This window comes from Bombus affinis, chromosome 11 (genome assembly GCF_024516045.1).
Source record: "Bombus affinis isolate iyBomAffi1 chromosome 11, iyBomAffi1.2, whole genome shotgun sequence".
In the NCBI taxonomy this organism is placed as follows: Eukaryota; Metazoa; Arthropoda; class Insecta; order Hymenoptera; family Apidae; genus Bombus; species Bombus affinis.
In genome coordinates, this window is record NC_066354.1 from 9,568,683 (window position 1) to 9,589,990 (window position 21,308).

General features: G+C 37.6%; 1 protein-coding gene across 1 annotated transcript in view; it reads right to left on the reverse strand.

Moving 5' to 3' along the window:
- The window catches only part of LOC126921667 (angiogenic factor with G patch and FHA domains 1), a 58,100-nt gene continuing 36,792 nt past the window's right edge, over positions 1 to 21,308 (reverse strand). The window contains exon 10 of the transcript XR_007712505.1: positions 1 to 1,567. The gene's annotated coding sequence lies outside the window, so the exon portion shown is untranslated. The remainder of the gene's footprint in view (positions 1,568 to 21,308) is intronic.

Sequence of the window (21,308 nt, forward strand, 5' to 3'; positions counted from 1 at the left end):
ATGGGATATAGTGAATTAGAACTAACTATAAGCCGATATGATGAAAACAGAGACGTACACACGATCGTATCTCTGTCTGTGCAAAAATAAAAATGTAATATTAACAAACTTGTTTATATGATTTTTGCAATTGTAAATATTTTCGCGTTGTAAATATATCGTGAATACGTATGTGTATCGACAGGAAGAGATAATTAAATTAGTATCATTGTCATATCTTAAGAAATAAAGTAGAAGTATACTTATATGAAGAACGAGAAGAAGAATATAGAGAGCAACACAAACTTAATAAATACAGAGAAGATCGAAGAAACTGCGAACAAGAATAAGATAAGAGATGAATGAGGACAAAATGAAGCTACAAAAATTTATAAATTATTTACTGAAAATAAGAATTCTGTTCATTTTAATAAGCACCGAAGTAATTCCGAGTACAATTTTTTCTATTAATAAGTTCGGATTAACGAATCTTGCCTACAATATATTATTATACTATAATTATGAGCGAACTTTTACTAAAACGCTAATACCGTTTTAAAATGCTCGTTAAAACGTAACATACGCAGCAATCTCGCATCGTTATCCCTAATAATCTTTCGAATTTAAGCATATTAATACGAAACGCGCACTTAATGACTCATATGTTCAGGTATTTATAATCATCCGGCACAATCGATACTTTTCTGATCAATCACGCATCGATAATTATCCTGGTCGATCTTACACGAACGTAGAAACGTCATTTCATCCAAGAAGAAAATTAAGCAAACCAACAATAAGAAAGATATTAGAATCTTTAAGCATGCTTTTTCTAATCGCAAAGAAAAATCTAAAAATACGATTAATTTTCATGAAAACAAGCAAAGTACTTTCCGATTTAATCACAGAAATAAAACTCCTCGAAATATCCCTCTTTGCCGAGAAAGAAACAATCAAGACCCAAAGACTATGAAGCATAACTATTTCTAATCTAACCAGAAGCAAAATAAAAAGATCATTCTCCTTTCTGCCAAAAAATAAAAAAATAAAAAAATAAAAAGTAAGTCGAATAAAAATCAAACGACAAAGATAAAACTGATAGAGGAAAAAGACGAAGAACATCGAAGGATGAAAGAAATTCTCGCGAGGACGTGGAAGAGAGGAAAAGCAAAGGACGAACAAAATAAGAGGACTCTGAATGAAGATGAAGATGGACGTCTGGTTTTACGCCTGAAATCAACTATATGGTTGTGTAATTACGATTACTATCTACAACCAGCGACCAACGACGTGTCCAGTGGCGTGAGAAGAAGATCTTCGTTGATTCATTCTACGAACAGGTTCCACAGTGTTCATTCGATCTTCTTCATTTTTCCCATTTCATTTTAGATTTTTAATCTTTTTCTTTTCTTCGTCTATTTCCTCTTCAAGGGCTCCATTCTATAATGCGCAAGCATGGATTAGAGAGCATGGATTTATCCCGAGAGGAAGTAGGCGTACCGTTCTCCACTCCATTGAGCTCGATCTCACGATTTTTCGTGTTTTCCTGGATTTCGTTTATAGATCGAGCCAGCACGTCACGTTTCCCCTGTAAATACGTAGTCTCAGTCGTGTTCTCCAAACGCTGCAGCATGTAGTCGATCATCGATGCTGATTTATTTTCGTCAATATCGCGTTTCAAGAGCCGCGCTCCCCGTCTCTTTTCTCTAAGCCTTTGTATACCTTGTACGTGTAATAAATTTACGTAAATTGCTATAAACACACGAATCGGCAGGCTTTATTATCGAACCGCGTCGCCTTCGTTTTTCGTCACGGAACACGAACGAAGGTATTATTATTGTGATTTATAGTATAATATTAGGGTGAAAAAAAAAGAAAAGAAAAGAAAAGAAAAGAAAAGGAAACGAGAGAAGGGAATGTATAGTTTATAACGTATGTTGGAATTGATGGGCTTCCAGATATCGTCTGGACTTATCGGTCCTTTTTTCACTGGGTAGCCGCATATGGTGTAATTTAATGGTCGCCGTTATTCATCATTATTTGTTTTAATTTAAACTCGTTCCGCTAAGTAGCGGGTAATTAAGCGATCCGGATTTTTCAGCTTGTCGCGGAATAGTTTCAAGATAAGTATAAATAGGGAATTTAGTGCGAGTGAAATAACTTACGAGGAAATGGTTAATGGTTAACAGTGGATCGATCCTGATTATTTTTCATCCACTAATTTCAGTTTTTCATCCTTCCTTTTATATTACTTTACGTTTTCCCAGTCTTTTGTACGTCTCTTAGGTAACAATAGAATTTTTAACAAGAAAAGAAGAAGACGTTTCGAATAAAGTTATTCTGATCGCGTAGATCTAGTTGTATACTATTTTATCGTTTATCGACTATATCTTTATGGTTTTGTTTTCATAGCTACGATATAATACGAAGGAACGAACTGTAATTTTCTTAAGCCTTCATAAGCAGACTAAGCTTCTTACGGTTTCAATGAAGCAGCTTCAATCGTACGTACGAGAAATTCATTAACGGAGAAAGAAACCTATAATGAACTAAAGCTTTTGATAAATGACTACAATCCTGCAATGGGCGTGGATATGTCGTGTTGCTATAAATTTTAATTAGACTCTGTAGGAAATGGTAGGATATTTAAGTACCTTACGTAAAAAACAAAAGTTCAGAAGATATCAAAACTTGCATGCCTGTATCAATCCACGTAATTATAAAGAATAGCGAAGAGAATCTGAATTTCATTTCTGTCCCAATATCGCAAAGGGAGATAATTATACAACAAAGGACAAATCAATTTCGAATAAACTAACAAGCTTTCGACTTACCTAATTGCAAGAGAAAAGAAAGAAAGCGATTGGGAAAAATCGGGTTTAATAGGATTAATCGAGCAAAATTGGAGGGAACGGTTATCGAAACGATCTACAAGCCACCCATCTGCCTGGCCTGTCAAAAATAATTAACGAGAGTAAAAATATCCCTCTGATTGTGTTGTGCCGTAATGAAGCTCCATCGCAGTGTAATTTACAGTGTAACGCGTGCAGATCTATCATCGATAATTGAACGAATGATTGGAATAAGCACGTGAAATAACACGCGGCCATAGATCATGCATTTTCAATCGATTTATCTGCGTAAATCTGTACTCATGTAGCATTCGTACTTCTCGTATCCTTGGTATATACGGTGTTACACAAGACTTGACACACAATGTAGTTATGGGTTAACATACAGTGGTTGACGAAAGTGTTCAAACATTTGTAGAAAGTTTTTGAATGTATTAATCTTTTTTATGAATCTATTGTTATAATGTGCGTGTTACACTGGACATTTTAAAGTTTCATTAGAAATGTATCGAGATCCGACCGTCTTGATTAGATCGATAAAATTTGAAATAAATCTGGAAATGTACATAGAAGCTACAAAATATTTGGTACAAGTATACGTATATTTGACAGAGAGCATGAAATTATGTTTAAACAATTATTCTTTACATCAATTACCACTGGAATCATCTTTAGTATTCGTTATATATTATATGTTTAGGATGGCTAATAATTTCGTGGTAAATTCTGTGTACTAATTTTTTAATAAATATCTTGTAACTTCTATATAGATTTTTAGATTAGTTCGACATTTCTTCGGTATAATCGTGACTGTCGCGTCTCACTATAGAAAGGATAAAATTTGTAAACGTTTTATATAAAACGCACAACGTGATAAAGGTTTTCTATGAAAGTCTCGGATGTATTTTTGTGAACCACTGTACACGTGTAACACACGCGAAATATAGGGTCAAAATGAGAAGGAAAGAAAAGAAAAATAAAATAATGCAAAGGGAACGAGAGGTGGAATGGGGAAAGGAAATGATTTGTTCGATGAGAATAACAGATTTAATTGATTAGACCACAGAGAGGCGCAGCTGAATGAATTATACGACGTAAGATTAATAATAAAAGATAACGCGTTAAGTCGCGTAAATGCGATACCTTATACTCATTTTGAGGTTTTATATTCCAATAACGCTCACTGATGAGTATACTCTTTTATGGTTTGTTTGGTCGTACCAAAGGTATCGGAGATGATCTAACAAAAGGGGGATACCAAACTTGATTAGTTATAATGAAAAGAATCTCGAGTCTCGTATCTTCCTTGAAAAGTAATTACATACGATCTCTCTAACTGAGAGGTGAATGCACTACGATATTGTATCGATCATCAAATTTATTCATTTTAGTTTTATCGTTAAATCGTTGTATCGTTTTATCGTTGTATCGATGAAAAGAACGAGGAATTGTAATTTCTAAACAACGAACGATTGAAAATAACTCTTAAATCATATACGAGAAGAAAAACTATACTATACTTAGTCCCAGTTCCCAATCTCAAGCTACGTGTCCCTGAAAAAATCGAGTTTGAAAAATTCGAGCAATAAGAACGAAAAGCCAATACCAAATGCCCAAAACAGGCTCGCAAATCCTTAACACCTAAAAATTTCAAAATTCTCGCTTCATTCTAGTAATCGTCTCATTAAACACCTGACGATCGGAGAAATCTCCGCAACAAGTAACAACTCGCCAATTGCAAAATCCAAGAGAGTTGATAAGCAGAATACAGTCTCAAAAATTCTCCAAACATTCCCGCATCTTATATCCCATTATTTCATCCGTGGTTCAGCCCTCTGCAACATCCCCAAACACACTCGAAGCATGAAACTCGATTAACCCCGTCTGCCGGCCGCACGAGCGTAACCGTATCAAAAGAAGCTTGTCCCCGCTTGAAGTCAGTCCAGTTACTCCCCGCGAGTGGTGTAATCCTTTCGCGTCTAACAGGTTCGGGGGGCGCGCAGGATACGTACAGGATACGTCGAGTCGGCACGCACTTAACCCCCTGCTCCTCCCTTCTCTCTCACCGTATTCCTCTCCCTCTCTCTCTCTCTCTGTCTCTCTGTCTCTCTGTTTCTGGTCGACCATTAACGTAAGTATGTATACGTGTACGGTGGCGCGCATACACGAGGCACCGTTGTGGCCGCCCGCTGGATTACACGCACACGGCCGATCGTTCGTAGCCCCGTCTAGACAGCCGTCAGACGTATTATTGGGTTCGCGTAACTCTATGCTACATAGCTATCGCGTTACACGTGTATGCCGCGGTCGCGGCAGCGCGAGCGCGCGCCCGCGCGGACGAGTTCGCGTACATATTACGTACGCGCGCGCGAATAACCGAAGGAGTACGCGTTGTTGTACGCTTGTACAGCACCGTTTACGAACAGTGGGTTCGCGGTCCGTTTGTTTAGTTATTTAACGCTTTCGTTACATACAATGGCTACGGTGACTATTTCTACTGACTGGTCTCACCATTGCTCGCCGTCACGCGTTGCTGTAGTGTCTTATTCGTATATGCGACGCTTTTGGCCAATTCGTGTGACCATATCGTATTACATAAATGTAAAATTTTCATCGTCTTTGTAGAGAAGCCGGAAACGGCTTAATACGTATTTACGAGCTATAAATGTCAGTATTCTTGGCTTTTTTTCATAAACGTATATCGTCTGTTGGATTAATTTAATATGTCATATCGGATACATACCTATAATTCTATTTAAATTCATATTTATTCGATGTAATAATATAGATTCGTGTCTTGTTTAGAGGGTGAGTCACGTTGTTTAGAAAAGATAAAGAAATATGAAACAATTGAAAGAATTTTAGGAACATCACAAGCTACTAAAAGTACGCGATCTTTAGTTTTCAAAAATTTGTATTTAGAAACGTGTCAATTGAATTTAATCGAAACATGTCTACTCGACATGTCTTTTATCGACAGTTAGTTAATTTTGTCAGTTCTTTCCTAAAAATAAACGTATGTACTACGTATTGATTTCTTATACTTCAATATTAAACATCGATCTGAAGCCTTCTCTATCAAATTCAAAGCTAATCATCGAAGGAACACCATTCGTGAATTGTATTGTAGAGACACGAGAGCTCGACGAGTTTCAGCTGACATAACAGTCGCTAATTACCAGCCCGGCCCGATTGCCTCGCTAAATCGGCCCGATGCCTCTTCTACACGTGCGTACGCGTGTGCGTGTCATGTACACCAGCGTGTGCGTACGTGCATGCATTATGTACGCTCGACAGTATCCACGTGCACGACAAATTGCAGCTTCGAATCAACATAATCCTCCTCGTCTTCCACGGACAAAGGAATTTCGTTTCTATTTCTATTTCCAGCCAGAACAATTGCGGTAATATTTGCCAGAGAAACGATTAGACAATTTTGATTCTTACCTGAGAAATATTACACGAGGACGATTTATTAAAAGAACGATGCAATGGGAAAAAATTCCTATTATAATATCGAAGGTAGAAAGCAGAAAAATTGAGCACGAGTATTTAAATGTTATTAATGGTTTCAAAATACAATTTCACTGCCTGTAAAAGACATTAATCTTCGCAATTTTTCTTTACTCGAAACCTACAATTTAGCTTTCAGACATTCCTTGCATTTCGTTATACTTACAGTTATTTTAAATGGATTTAGAATAAGTTATAAATCATTCGCATTATTTTCTCCAGAGAAAGTATCTTCTGTATACCGAAGCGCGCCATTTGACTCGGCCCTTGGCACAAAACGTAAAAAGACGAAATAAACGCAGTCGAGGAACTGCGAACAGATTCCGCGTACTTTGCAATTTTGTTACAATTACAATCGTTAAAAAAGCAAAAAGTATCAAAGCCCCGAATAAAATGAAGAAATTATATCCTTCCGTCTTAACAACCGTATCATTATAAATCCATAGATCACTGTCCAATAAAATGTTCCAACAGGAGAACGTAACGCGATTCCGAAAGCCACATGACATTCTCCGAAAAAAGGGATCTTTCAAAACCGCGCTGGCCACGGTATAAATTACATCGAGGGTTTATGATTAATTCATGATTAATTTACGGAACGTATCATCATTTTCTCATCTGACATGGTTGTTTAAGCCAGTTGTGTGTGCAACAGGAACACGCGAAAAATCCTTGAAAGCCACTCCAAGTGAATCGGTATTGTTCGTGTTCAGAAACGCGATAATTGCAAGCGCGTAAAATCTGTTCCTTCGTTGATCGAGGTCGATTCATCGAGGTATCTAGACTCGATTCGCGACGTACCGCGTGTATGCTCAATATGAGCGATGTAGCGCGATTCTAAAATAAAGCAGTAAAATTGTACTTAATTACCGGTTGAATGGTTGGCAATAAAAAATCGTTTAAGGCTGGGACTTTAATTCGTAGCGCTAAATATGTTCTACAGAGTGAGTCATAAATACATATCTATATTTCAAGAGGTGAATCTCTACCTGCAGACTCGTAAAAAAAAACGGAACGTAAACGTACGAACATATGTGCTACGTAACTTAGTTTTTCAGTTACGGATGATTAAAGAAAATGAAGTTATCACCTCGTGTTGAACACATGCTACTGCACGCCTTAACACTGAGAAATCGCAGATTGCTGTCTGTCAGTGTCAAACACTGCGGACCAGTTTGATTATTTAGCTACGAATAATATGAAGAAGCTTCTTCCAAATTGATACGGACAGTATATCGTGACCAATTCTACCAATAATATTCAAAATCGGTTAACACTTCGATATTTAATTATAATATGCGATCGATAAATAAGTAAAACAATTTCAATTTCGTATTTTTAATTCCACATATGTTGATTCTACAAGAAATCAACAAATATTGGTTTACCTCGTTATTTCCCCTTTGTTTCGTATATTTTAATAACATTCGTGTTAATTCAAATGTGCCAAAGTATCCACACATTTGTGAACATAAGTATACGTCAATGTCCATACGTAAAAATGTCTTGACTATCGAACAGCTCGGCGTGAAAGACGTTACACGTCGACGTCGTTTTGAAACGTCGACGTCGAGGACGAGGACGAGGACGTTCGCGCCGGCTAACCGTGCACGCCGTAATTATCCGTTCCTCCAATTTGCAAACTTATATGTAATTCAAATCGGTGCTCGGCCGCCGGCTAATGCAATAATAATGACTTCGTGGAAACTACGCTGGCCTGTGAACGTCGCGTAACACACAATGTGACGTTAACGCTTCTAGTTGGCTCTCTCGATTTGATTCCAGCTAATCGACCATCATCCTTCGACGGCTGGGAAAATCGTGCCGAGTTTAGAATTGTGGTACTGATGGAATTTTTTTATTCAATGAGTTGAGGAGAGGCAAAGAGAAGCGTAATTGGAGTTAGGAGAATGTTCGGATGGAAGAAAAATATCAAATGCTTGAAATTATTATGTGAACGACGGTTGCATGGCTATTCAGGTTTCTTAACTATCATTTAGGAATGCAGTAGAACTCTGTTTGAATTTCATTTATCGAATTTCTCGGATAATATTACTAGTGAAATTTTACAGTTACGAGTTATCGCTACCAATAAATTCCATGAAATAAAACGAACAAATCTGATAGTAAAACGGATGAAATTTAATAAACAAATGTTAGTTACCATTGAAATTAACCCAGAGGTAGCCCTTTCCAATCGTTCAGAAATATTCGTAACCGATATTTATCATTAATATTATTAACCGATATAATACAAATTCCGCTATCGATCCAATAATCTTAATTGCAAAACGATATCACCAAGACCTTAGAAGACAAAAATGAGATCACAATCACAAAGAAACGTGGCAAGTTCCTTCCTGTCCGTTGGTTTCATAGGCTGCTCTAATTAGGAAGCACGCGCGTTCCCCTTTCGCCTTTTCGGCGGAAATATCGCGTGCACCTACGCGATATTTTTGTCCCCGGGAAGAGGCAAGGATCGTCCGAAGCGAGACCGTGGCACGACTTTCTGGAACCCGTCTCAATGAGCCTACCTATTTATAGGTGGACGTCAACAGCGTGAACGGCGATCCAACCACGTCCAGCTGAATGAACGGTTACTAGAGCTACGGTAGCTGAAATTTCACGTGATCGATCATCACGCTTTCCTGTTCCCAGAACAGCAAAGCATTCAGGTAGAAGAAGGCCACCGGTTTGGGTTTAGAATACATTAGGGTGCTGATGCACTTTCCTCGTTTTTTCACGGCATTCAACGACTGACAGACAGCCTTTCGTGTTCATAGCCATTGAATCTTGGTCCTTAGAATAGAACTTCAACGTGTTATTTTCTCATCATAATGGTATATTAAGGCAACTATACGTTAACTTTAGAACATAATGTTGTTCACAGCTTTGCGACTGACTGAAAGCTATTTATTGCAAATAACGAGTTCGATTATCGATTAGTTAATTAATTCGACGAAGATATTAGGTAATCCATTATCGAAAAGAAACGTAATAGAGGAAGTAAAAATGTTTTTGTAATAAAGCTAATATAGATAATAATATATTATTACTATAATTATATATTGTATCAAAAGCGTAGAAATTATCAAATCGAAGATTTTAATTTATATTCTTAGAAGAGGAAAAGAATATGTGAATTTAGAAACATCAGCCGTTGTAAATAATCATTAGACTGTGGATTTTTATGTACCTGTAGGAAATTTGAAAGTGCAAAATTACACGGAATGCAACGAAATATATAAAATATCCAAAATGTAGTTTACTTGGTAGAAAGAATTGTCCATCGTGCTTCTATTTTTTGACTTGTATTCTCAAAAATATGAATTTGCGTAAAAACACGCTGTCCAATAGTCATATTTCTAAATGATAAGAAAAGGTAAAAGATACGGATGAATCTACATTAATTTACATTCAGTATCTGTATATTTACCGAGTAGTACTTCAAGGATTGGTATCGCAGGCAGCGTACATAGCGGTTTAAATTGCCTCAACATTTCACTATTCGAACAGCGTATGCAGCCATTCAGATCAAATTTATCAGTAAACTCTCATTTACATAGGATTGCTAATGTTAGCCAGACGGAAACGCGCAATGCACAGTTGCTAATCGCAGCTTAGTTGCTAACCGTAGCGACTAAGTACGAAATAATTGAGGAACTGGAGAGTAACAAAAGTGTAATTTTATTAGTGAAAAAAAAAAAACTCGGCACAGCCTGACCAATGATTACGGATATCCAAAAGCGGAAACTCGTTATTGAAAATTACTTATACAAGGCTGACGTAAGAAAATGGTTTCAGTTCAATAAACCTTCCTCGACTGGCGATGAGATTGTACATTGTATCGCATATCCTCTGAATAATGGAACGGAATATAAGAGTGGCAATATCGATGTATCGTGAAGCATTGTGAAGCAATTTCTGGCTTTTAGAGAAAATCAAAGTGAAATTTATTCGTACACGGTTTTCATCGAACAAGAGATCCGTAATTCATCCGGATGATGAAAATTTGGAATAAAAGTAGAAAAAAGAGAAATAAAGATACAAGGTAATGAAATAAAAAGATAAAAGCAAAAATGTACAAACGTAATACGTAGAGACTAAAAGAATATCGAAAGCGAAATATCTGTTACGCGATATTTAATAGGCGAAATAAATTTTTATGTAGATTACGTTTCTTTGGTCGTGCTAATGTATTATAAATACGAAATTGCATAAATATCCGCAGTTTATTAATCGGTATAGCTACTGAACGTGATAGGCTCGTATATCAATGAACTGCAAACGCCTAGTTCTTGGTTGCCCCAAGAGGCGACCCCCTTTGATAATCGTGGTAACGGCGCGGCGCTAATCTGCTTATCTCGCTGCGTCTGGTGCAGAGACCAGCGTCGCGTCGCCAGTTCCTGGTGCCGCTTATGGCACGGATATTCTCCGTGTTTTGTCTCTCGATGCACGCCAAAGACACAACTATCTGATATTACACTTGCACCGCAGCAAGGTTTTGATAATTTATCGATCGAAGTCATATTCTTCCGTCGCGTTCCACCGATTGGCCATCGTATCGAGACGCCAACTCCGATTTCGTATCGATTTCATGCGGTTCCCGCGAAGAAATCGAGGGAATGTGGCCGATTATCGCGAACCAGTCGAACGCTACTCATTGCAAGCGACGTTTGTATAGCCTCGGCGATAAACGTAGGAAATCGAGATGGTGCGGTGATCGGAAAGAAATACCAGCACCGATTCTATATGCTTTTTCTGTCATATACAGTTTCATTTCGCGACATCATCGATTACCAATCTTGATTGTACCGTCAGTTTGGAGATGTACACTCCCGTTCACAAGTATGAGCATAATTTAAATCTTATTGAGAAAGTTTTCTATCGTATTTCGTAAGTATGAAATAGATGCAAAACTCGCGCGAAATTTACTTGAAACCCGAGTTGATTTTCAGCGAGACGCGTTAAATATTAAAATACGAAAGTGGTTCACGTGTTCGTTAAAACGGTCTTACTCGGCGAAAGTCGTCGGATGAACAACTCAAAATCGATCGAGTTGCAAATTACAGAAAAATGGCTATCGACTTAGTTTCTCAAGTTTTAATTGTTCTCGAGTTTAAACGGCTCTCAATAATAATCGCACTTCGTGTAATCTGTGAGTGGGTCAGGAAAACTTATCGTTTTCGAAACTAGGTCTGGATCGATGAAATATTGAGAAGTCCTGTACTAGGGTAAAGTAGTGGGAACTTGAATCCCGTCTAAACCTCTCTGTTTATGCCTGTCTATGCCTCTCTGCTCGAATTCTGACGTCAGAGACTTCGCGTTTGCTCGGTCAAGCTACAGCCGCCCTTACTAAAGCCACGTTACACACGGCAAATGCATAAACACATCAATAAAATGTAACAGCGTACCATTACGCCGTCCCAAGATACCATTAGCAATCAAGTGACCAAACAATGAACACTCACGAGGCAAGAGATGCCCGGCAATCGAGGCGAAGCCTGAATCGCTCAATCGTCGACGTCTGAAAGGGCCGTTTCATCGAACAATTATAGATCACGCGGTGGAACGCATTAAAATCCCGTCAGCCTCGATCGTACCGAGCCTGGTCACGATCGATCGCTGGGCCATTTCATGGAAGAATTATCGGCGGCGATCGAAGCGTTTCGCTTCGACGCGAGGCTTTCTTTTAATCGGGACACCGGATCGAAGGTCCACACACGGTTCTGCTTAAGCATCGCCTAATTGGTCGTGGAACTCGCACACCAGCTACAATCATTCTCCTGGTATAATTACAACAGCGTCCGGATTACACGGTAAACGATCTATAAGGATCGAGCGGCGCGCGCGCGTTCTCTTTCCGCTCGCTCCGCACGTGTCGATCGTGTCTTGGTCGGAATTTTGGTCGTGTTCGAGAGTTGATCTTTGTTTTCGCTTGAAACCCGTTGGTGAACGAATATTTTAAGCAACGTGTGTTTTCGTATGCCTCTTTTACTTTTAAATTCGTAATTTCTTGTAGTCTGATAAAATGTATTGAAATTGCTAATTTGCATACTACAGAAAAGTAATGAATGGCATATAAGGAAATAATTAATTTGTATTTTGCGTTTTACGCGATAGAGATCAAAGTAATACGAAGTAAGAGTTAACGTGCAAGCCTATCTTTATGCGGGAAAAAGTTTTATCGTTCGTCCGATTCCTCGAACATCCATTTTCATAAGATGAGACTCCCACCAATGTTAATAGACTAATAGAATGAGCTCTTAACAATATACTTGAGACAGAGACTGTTGGTTCCGTATACTTGTTCTGATGTATCCACCTCGTTTGCTTTTCCTCCTACGCTAGATTAACGTGCAAAACAGGAAGAGCCACTTGTCATAGATTGGGCGGCCCTTTCGTGGACACGCGTGGCCCTAGTCGATGCTAACAACCGCGCAACCTACATATTGACCAACACCTTCGACGCAAAAAGGACACGTGTACGACTGGGCACGAGGAAGGTTGATGTCGTGTGAACAGCCGTTCAAGACACGAACGACACGACAGGAAGGAACGTCAGCTCTAATCGAGAGATTTATATCGAACGGAATGAAGCGGTGACCCTTTTGGGAAGTTGGCCGACTTGGGTGGGATTGCCTTCAAATGATTCACCGGGAAAATGTTCGTCGCATTGAGGTTTCTGTTGTTTACGAGTGTAGTTATTAAATTGAATTACATCGAATCGAATTAAACCGAATTGGTGCTTACGAAGCGTTGTTTCGTCAAAGTTTGTGTTTGAATTTGCGTTTGGAAAATTAGACGATTGTTAATTACATTAAAGTAAAAGAAATCTGTTAGAAATTAAGCGTATCGAGCGTTAAGAAGATCTATAATAAAAATATCAGTAACACGTTATTAGCATATCCACTATTTATTCAAGTTCCATAATAATTGACGAATAATTTGGAAATAAAAATATCGGATATAAAACTATACCACTGTGTTGCTGAAATTTTATCACAGGAACGTATAACAAATTTTCTGTCGATAAAAGATATACTTAACCGTAGTTCTGAGAAATGATACGTACCTGAGGTTCCATAATAATCGATAAATGCTGGTTCGTGCGATCGTCTCGGAACGTAACATCGATCAATACGTGTTTAGAACATGTAGAGGTACGCATTCCGCGATATACACGCTCGTCTGTTAATGCTAATTAATACCTGTAGCAACGTTAATTGATACCAATGCCCATATAAACGTATCGCGATCACATTCCGCGACTTCGAACGATATACCGTCCTCTTGGACGAGCGAAAACGATGAAAAGAGAAAAGGAAAGAGAAAGGCCTGACGTCTTATTTTGCTTATCATCGGCTTACTCATTTCACACCGACAGCTATATCCCTTGACATCGTCGATTACTTCGGCTAATTAATACCACTGACCATTTCAATTAAAGTCGAGATTAATATACGTATGTAACACGGTCGCATCTTCCTAGTAACAGGCGATATATGTATGTCGTCCTTTGCGAGGGATCGAAAGATATATTTAACTCTCCTTTTGTTTATTTCGTCGTGTATAATCGTAAGATTATCTTAACCTTCGAATGGGTAATATTTCTTAATATAAATGATATATATCACTATCAAGGTATACATTCTACAAATATTTAATTTCTTGAAAGTTTGTGAAATTATAGGAACTATAGTGCACGAAGGAATGTTACGCAAATGCTTGGAATTTTCTTACGTAATCGCAATATTGAAAAACAGAGATCCACACTGTAAATTGACTTGGAAAAACAAGCTGATAAATTAGGTATTGCGTTGTGATGTTTCGAGGACTCTCCAGTAACGAAACATACTCTGAATTCCAATTCCTATTTATTTCTTTAAAATCAATAACTATATGGATAATATATCTGAAGAATATTTCACGGGAAGTTTGCTGTCGACAAATATCATTAATAATAAGATTGAAATGATAGTGGTTTCGCGTTTCATAAATTACATACAATCTAAAGTTATTACTGGTAGTTAGGTATTCGATAAAAATGCTTCTCTATTAAATACATAATGACTCTATAAAGTGATCTTTCACGCCGAACACCTTCCTGACCTTTCCTCTAGTTAACTCAGATCTTATCACTAATCATACACACGAATTCCGTAATATGTACCACACCTATCTTTGCATCTAATCTTCCACACCTACCTATATCTATTAAACTATCTACCTACGTCCATACTCTGTTATCTAACAGATTTATGTTTTAATTTTCTCAGCAAGTACCTAGAGCCACGAGTAATCAAGCTTTAATGATATATAACTAATTACTATAGCAGGACATTTTCAAACTTCCTTATGAAATCGTTTCTTACGACCCTTGTCTGGTTATCCATTACAATTACGCATTGTAAATTATAAGAAGTAGACAGGAAACAAGACTTAGAATAATTCTGCTGGCAACTTTTTGTTTTGTTCGATGACAGCAATCAGTTTAACGATGATCGATTCAATTCCATTCGCTCGTAATAGCATATTTTTCTATTGTAACAATTCTAATCTAATAATTTTAACCTAATCAACTCTGCTCTAACAATTGTGATTCAATCAATTCTATTCTGGGAATCCTAAACGATTATATTGTAACGATTGTCCTTTCTATGACAATACATAGTCACCGATAATTGATTTAACTTGTTTCTTTCATTCTCAACAATCATTCATTATCCTTCGTTCTTTCGCAGTGTCATCCACTCTAACAACATCGTATTCCATCCAACGACAACCGACTCGGCTTTCTCCATTTTTTCACATTTATTTCTATTTTCCGTCATTTCTTTCACAACACAATCCAATTTAACAATAATCCTCTTCAACCCTCTTTTTTCCCTTTGGCCGGAACATACATTTGAACAACAGTCCGATCTAATTTCATCCGCAAATGAATTTGGCGATGACAGCAACAATTCTACCTTCGTCCACTACCTTTGTCCTTTTAGAAACGGCTTCTATCTTCCTTCCTTCGTTTCTTTATAACGGTATTTACCATTTTTCTTTATTTCCTTTATAATTTGATCCATTCCAACAATAACTTCAAAGCGGCACCTGTTGTTTCTCTTCCAACAGCATCCGAATAATAATCCGATTCGACCTTCCGCATAACTCCGTAACTTTAACGTTCCGTCGACGACAAAGTCAGCATCCTCGAGATCATTCGGCGGTTGTTTTCGTCCGCTTAATTAACGTGTAACGCGGCACACGCACGCTCCACTGTAACAGGGACACGCGCATTAATGTTTCAGAGGTATGGGCTCTGGTAGGCTCGTACGCACGCGGTACGAGCGCGCGGCAAAAGCGTATCCCCTTGCGCGTTCTGTCTACCGGCTGCTACCTCATGCGTGCGTCCGCATTCCTAGCCTTCAATTACGTTAGGCTTACGTACCGGGGGCTTACGTCGCTTACGCTGCACGCGGCCTGCCACGATCGTCCATCAGAGGCGCGCAAACGCGGCTGGACAAACGCGAACCGAGGCCGCAGCGTTATTATTCAGCCAGAACTAGCCGCTTTGTTGGTACCAACGTTGCTCGACAAGAGTTAACGGGCATGCCGCGATCGCCATCCGGTTTCCTGACCGCGACGGCCTCCTGCCTTCTATGCCAGACGTTCTCGCATGTAAATCGACTTTACCAAGTCTGTTCTTCGTCTAGAGCTTGCCAAACTTTGGCCCGAGACCCACTGTCAGCGATGGTTATTTCCGAGGTTAATCGATTGATAATTAAGCATTCGAAATTGATTTGATGAAAAATGTACGAGCTCGGAGAAATTGGACAAAAGGGAAGACAATGTTTGTTGGTGCTGGGAAAATAACGTCGTCTTGTAATTATCTTTTTCACGGTATGACGCATGTATTTGAGTTGAGTATTGTAAATCGGAGGAATATCGGCAGGAAGATGTAACGTTGTGAGAAATACTAAAAGAAGGCGTCATCCGCCTTATAGAGAATAGGAAATCCCGATGACACGTAAATGCGCGTCTTCTGCATTGGATGTATTAAACGGTAAGAAAAGACACTGAAATTCCAGTAAAATTAACGAAGAAAATAGTATGTTATTATATTCAAAAGCATTTGTTCGCATTTCTTAAACGTTTTTTCAATTGCGTTACGTTCGAAGCGAAAGTGCTTGACTATAAATAGGTAAGTATATCCTATGAATATACTGCTTTAAATTTAAGATGATAAATTCCATATGCATGTATATTGGCATCAGAAATAAAATCAAATTTTTCGTATTAAATTCAAACGTTATACGAAGCGTTAAATTTAATACACAACTGAGAACAGGTAGAAGAAATTGCTGATGAGTCAGAATAAAAAATTTCATCGGGATTTCTGTAGTCGTGAGACAGCTTTACTTACCTCGCGCCAAACAGAATAAAGAAATCGAGGCAAATGATAGTTCAGTACCGCGCCTAAAGGCGTTCACGCAAGAAAAACGGTACCTGGAAATACCTGGAAAAGTTGGCGGTAATGACGGAAGCAATAGCAAGATCAGGCTACCTTTGCAATTGTAACTTTCAAGACCGATTTCCATTCGCGTGAACGCCTCTAATCTCACGGTCGGATCAATTCGTTCGAATGCCGATACTGATATTACTGTTAATCATCGTCACGCGAAAATTATAGCCCCGTCAGACCAACGAAAACAAGCTATAAAACATCTACGTTCTAGAACTTTCGAATAAGGTGCCATTTTCTAAGCTAAACTCTCTAAAACACTAATCGCTATAATTTTATGGAAATCCTCGCTTCTCGGATTAGAGGTCATTTGGATGTCAATACCGGAATTACCATAAATCTTCATCGGTAGATTAGTTCAAAGTAACAGGAAAAAGGACACGTGATATGTTTAAGGTTTTAGAAATTTTAGGTAATAATAAAATTTTGTAAATCAAAGTTTTGAAATTAAGCTGATAAATGATTATCTTCGACGCATAAATTTTCTTTTCTCGTTTCCTTCGAATTTATTGAAATTGTCGAAATTATCGAGAAGCTTCGTCATATGACTATTATAGATCATTTAAACTACATATTAGCAGAAAATTAACATCTCCATATTTAAAATACCTTGCATATCTGAAAACTTTTAAACAATGTGAAATTTTCCAAACTCTCTAACGAAATAATTATCGTTATTAAACAAATTCTGCCTTTTCGATTCAATTATCTCGAACACTGGTTTAAAAAGTCACCAAATATCTCTCGGGCCAAGAAACTTTCAAATACCGTGAAATATCTTAAACGCGACTCCTTAACAAGCTAATTATCGCGATAACATAGATCCTGTAGCCAATCTATTTCTTTAAAGTACAGATAGCCATTGAAAATTACTTACGTACATCATCCCGTTCGATCATTTGGCAGAGGCAAGAACGAAGAAAAAAGGAGGCAGAGAAACGATTTCGAATTGCAGGAAACGACACGAATTTTTTACAGACGCAGACGCTAATTGTCCGACCAACCAGTTACAATTACACTGTTTATGGATCGTAAAAACGCGGTCCGTTGCTCGATTCCAATATAACAACTCTTAATCGTTGATTTCCGTTTTCACCTTCACCTAATAATGACATCTTGTCATTACACTTCCCCAGGAAGATCGTTAAACGATCCTTCTTCTTCTCCTCGAGTATGGGGACAGTCGAGGCAACGCCTGTTCGCAAATCGAACGTAGAACGCGTTTTAGAAACAGTTCGAATCTCTTCGAGCGGCGGAACATTCGCATTATAATTACGTCGACGTTTCGTCTCGCGAAGCTTAGACATCCGGCGACCAGTCTGTATACAAACGAGCGCAAGTATCCCAGGAAACTTGAATAATTACATTAGGCACGAAAGAAGGCACGGCTGAACAAATGTCGATCCGCTACAACCAGCGTTTCAGCCGTCGATTAGAAATAAGAAGAGATTATTTTCTTAGTTAAAGTATTATAACATCGAATCGTTTCGTAAGTTATGGATTTTTATAGGCTGGATCGAAAATAAGTTTTCACCCTAGAAGCTTTATAAAATTGTATAAACCTGGAACATTAGACTTTTATTCTAAAATTGTTTTTATAAATGAAATATTGCAAACGATTGCGTCCTTTTTCTAATAATACTATTGCAAGCTAATTTTAGTAAAATTACGTAATTATAAAGCAACATACTTTAATAACATATGTGTGATATAATACACACATTTATATTCATCAACTTTCGCTACGTTTTAAGTATATCTTCTTGAACAAAAGGTCATCGATATCGTATAAACAACATAAAAATCTTGCGTTTTCTAAATGTCCGAGGATAAACGCGTTGGTAAAATAGCATGAAAGAATCCCGATGAGTCGAGCAAGAGGAAACCATAAGTGGAATCGTAATCAGCAATCGACAGGATGTTTTGGGAAAATATGGAAAACACGAGATTCGTCTCTCCACTCTTTTTCGCTCTCAGCTAGGACTGACATCAAGGCCAGACGAGATGCCGAGCACGCAATAAAAGGTGGCCGAAAAATTGCTGACAGTGAACAAACGAAGGTCATTTGTTACCACCGACTTGACCCTTCTAAGTAGCGATGAAAATCAATCATTCTCGAATTGCTGTAAGCTCGACGTGATAGAATTCGAATGATCTAAAGTTTCTTCGACGTTGTAACGTTCATAATCGTAAATTATTGCACGTAAATTAAGAGAAGAAGTTAGCGCAAATATAAAATAGTTAAGCGATGAAACATCTCTTTTATTTCGTCATTGAGGAGAATTTGCATTCTCGTTTGATAGATCGTACGAATAAAATATAAGTACAACTATTTTTATATTTTGATAGATTAGAACGACTACAGTGAAAAATTTGGCTGTTAAGCGATGTAGTTTCTTTAAAGAGGAATGCTTTAAAAAAAAAAAAGATATTCAAGAGCTTATAGTATTCAACGAGAGAAGCAAATAAATGTCTAATTAACATAGTTCCTAAAAGTAATCCTTTCCATGTAAAATCAACTTTTATTACTTATTAGCATTCGATCTCGTGAGTGTATCTGTTCGCAACGCATTGAATATACGTAAACGTATAATATATGTTAATCAGGAAGGTAAGATGATATTAATCCGTTTATATTCTTTTTTCACCTTCGTTCAAATTTAATGCCTAATATTGTAACAAGTAACTCGTCCAATAAACAAGAACATCTCGCATAATTCCACAAACCAAACTAGTTATCAGCACATCATAAATTTCCCATAACAGTGTCATCAAACCTACCTAAACGATAGAAGGTGAGTAAATGAACGATTCCCTAATCATCGTGAAGCGTTTGGAAACACGATCGTTCACGACGCGACGAGACGATGACAACGAGCATGATACGAGTCGAGGCTAATCTTTGCAGAGAGGCCACAGGGAAAAAGAGACACGAGCGACGCGAAGTGGCTTCGGCGTGCTGCGAGCATCAACGAAGAAGAAGAAGAAGAAGAAGAAAAAGAGGAAGAAGAAGAAGAATAAGATGAAGACGATGGAAAAGAAAAAAGGGAAGGGAGAGGGGAAAAAAGAAAGAAACGAAGGAAAGAGGAGCAGCAGGCCAAACGTGAACGGGGAGAACGGACGTGCAAGAAGGCAGGAAATTGGCGAGGCTAGAAACAATTAGTGCGGTTATTTACGATGCTCTCCTCGCCTTTCAATTATGCATTTCCGGGCGCAGAAATGAACTCGCAACGCGCCGTGATATACATTGGCAACCAAAGATATTAGGACACCTATTGGTTACATTTCAACATTTGTACTGCCCCTTTTAATTCAATTTTCCTATCTATGTCTTTCATTTTATATTTATTTTCCAACATATGTTGAGATATTTGCAAATCATAGGAAAAACAGGATACGCGCAACACTTTGCGTATTTTTCAATTTTAATGTCACTTTTATACTTAATAAGACATATTTTTTAATATGGAATATTTATATAAAAATGAAAAAAGAAAATTGTTAGATCAGCTAAAGGTATAATCCTTAAGACGAACAATATTTTAGTATTCTCGATAGATAAGTGTCATTCAATATTTTGATATTACGATGAACAGTGTTTTTTTGAATCGTAAAGCGATTGAGAAATTGCTACAATACACAATACAATACATGTTTAGTTTAAAACTCAAACGCGTATTTTCCCTTCTGAGCCATTTCGTATTAAAATGTTATACATAACGTAATATTAAGATAATAAAGAAGTATTCAACACAATTTTTTTCCGTCACGTTCGCACATTATAAGACTCTATAATACAGATGTATAATAAGTATGTATTGCAATAAGTGTGGATATTGCAAATTCAGAGTGGTTGTTTGTCTTTTTGTTCTTATATGGAGCCTTTTGAGTGTCGTTTCTGATAGAGAAAGGAAAGAAAGAAAAACGAGGAAAATCGTCGACGAAGTCTATCCACGCTATTGTCTTCGATAATCGATTAATCGGTTGCTCTTTGCACCCTTACTCCACCCTAAGCCCGCTAATCCTTTAAGAAGATTGACCTCGTTGAATTATTCAGCTGCGCTGGCGTTTTCAATGAACCGTACTTCGGTGATATAATACATTCGGTGAAGTTTCCCTTCGTTAAATAAGTTGAAATCTCTTTCTCGTGGCTTCTTTGGTTAACTTTCGTTTTGTAAGGAATAATAGCGATGTATGTTAAGCTTCTTAAGTCTTATCTATACACAATACGTTTGCGAAACTTTTTTATTCGTAATGATATTTTTAATAGATTGTAATGATTAGATAAGATAAAATATAAATAAAATGTTAGATATTAGAATGTACGTTGTAATTAAATTTTTTGTAATAATTTGTAATAATCACAATTCTCAATATCATTACCGATTTACACCAAGAAATTGCAAGGAATCACCAAGGAATTGCGTGTTCTACTACAACGAGTGCAC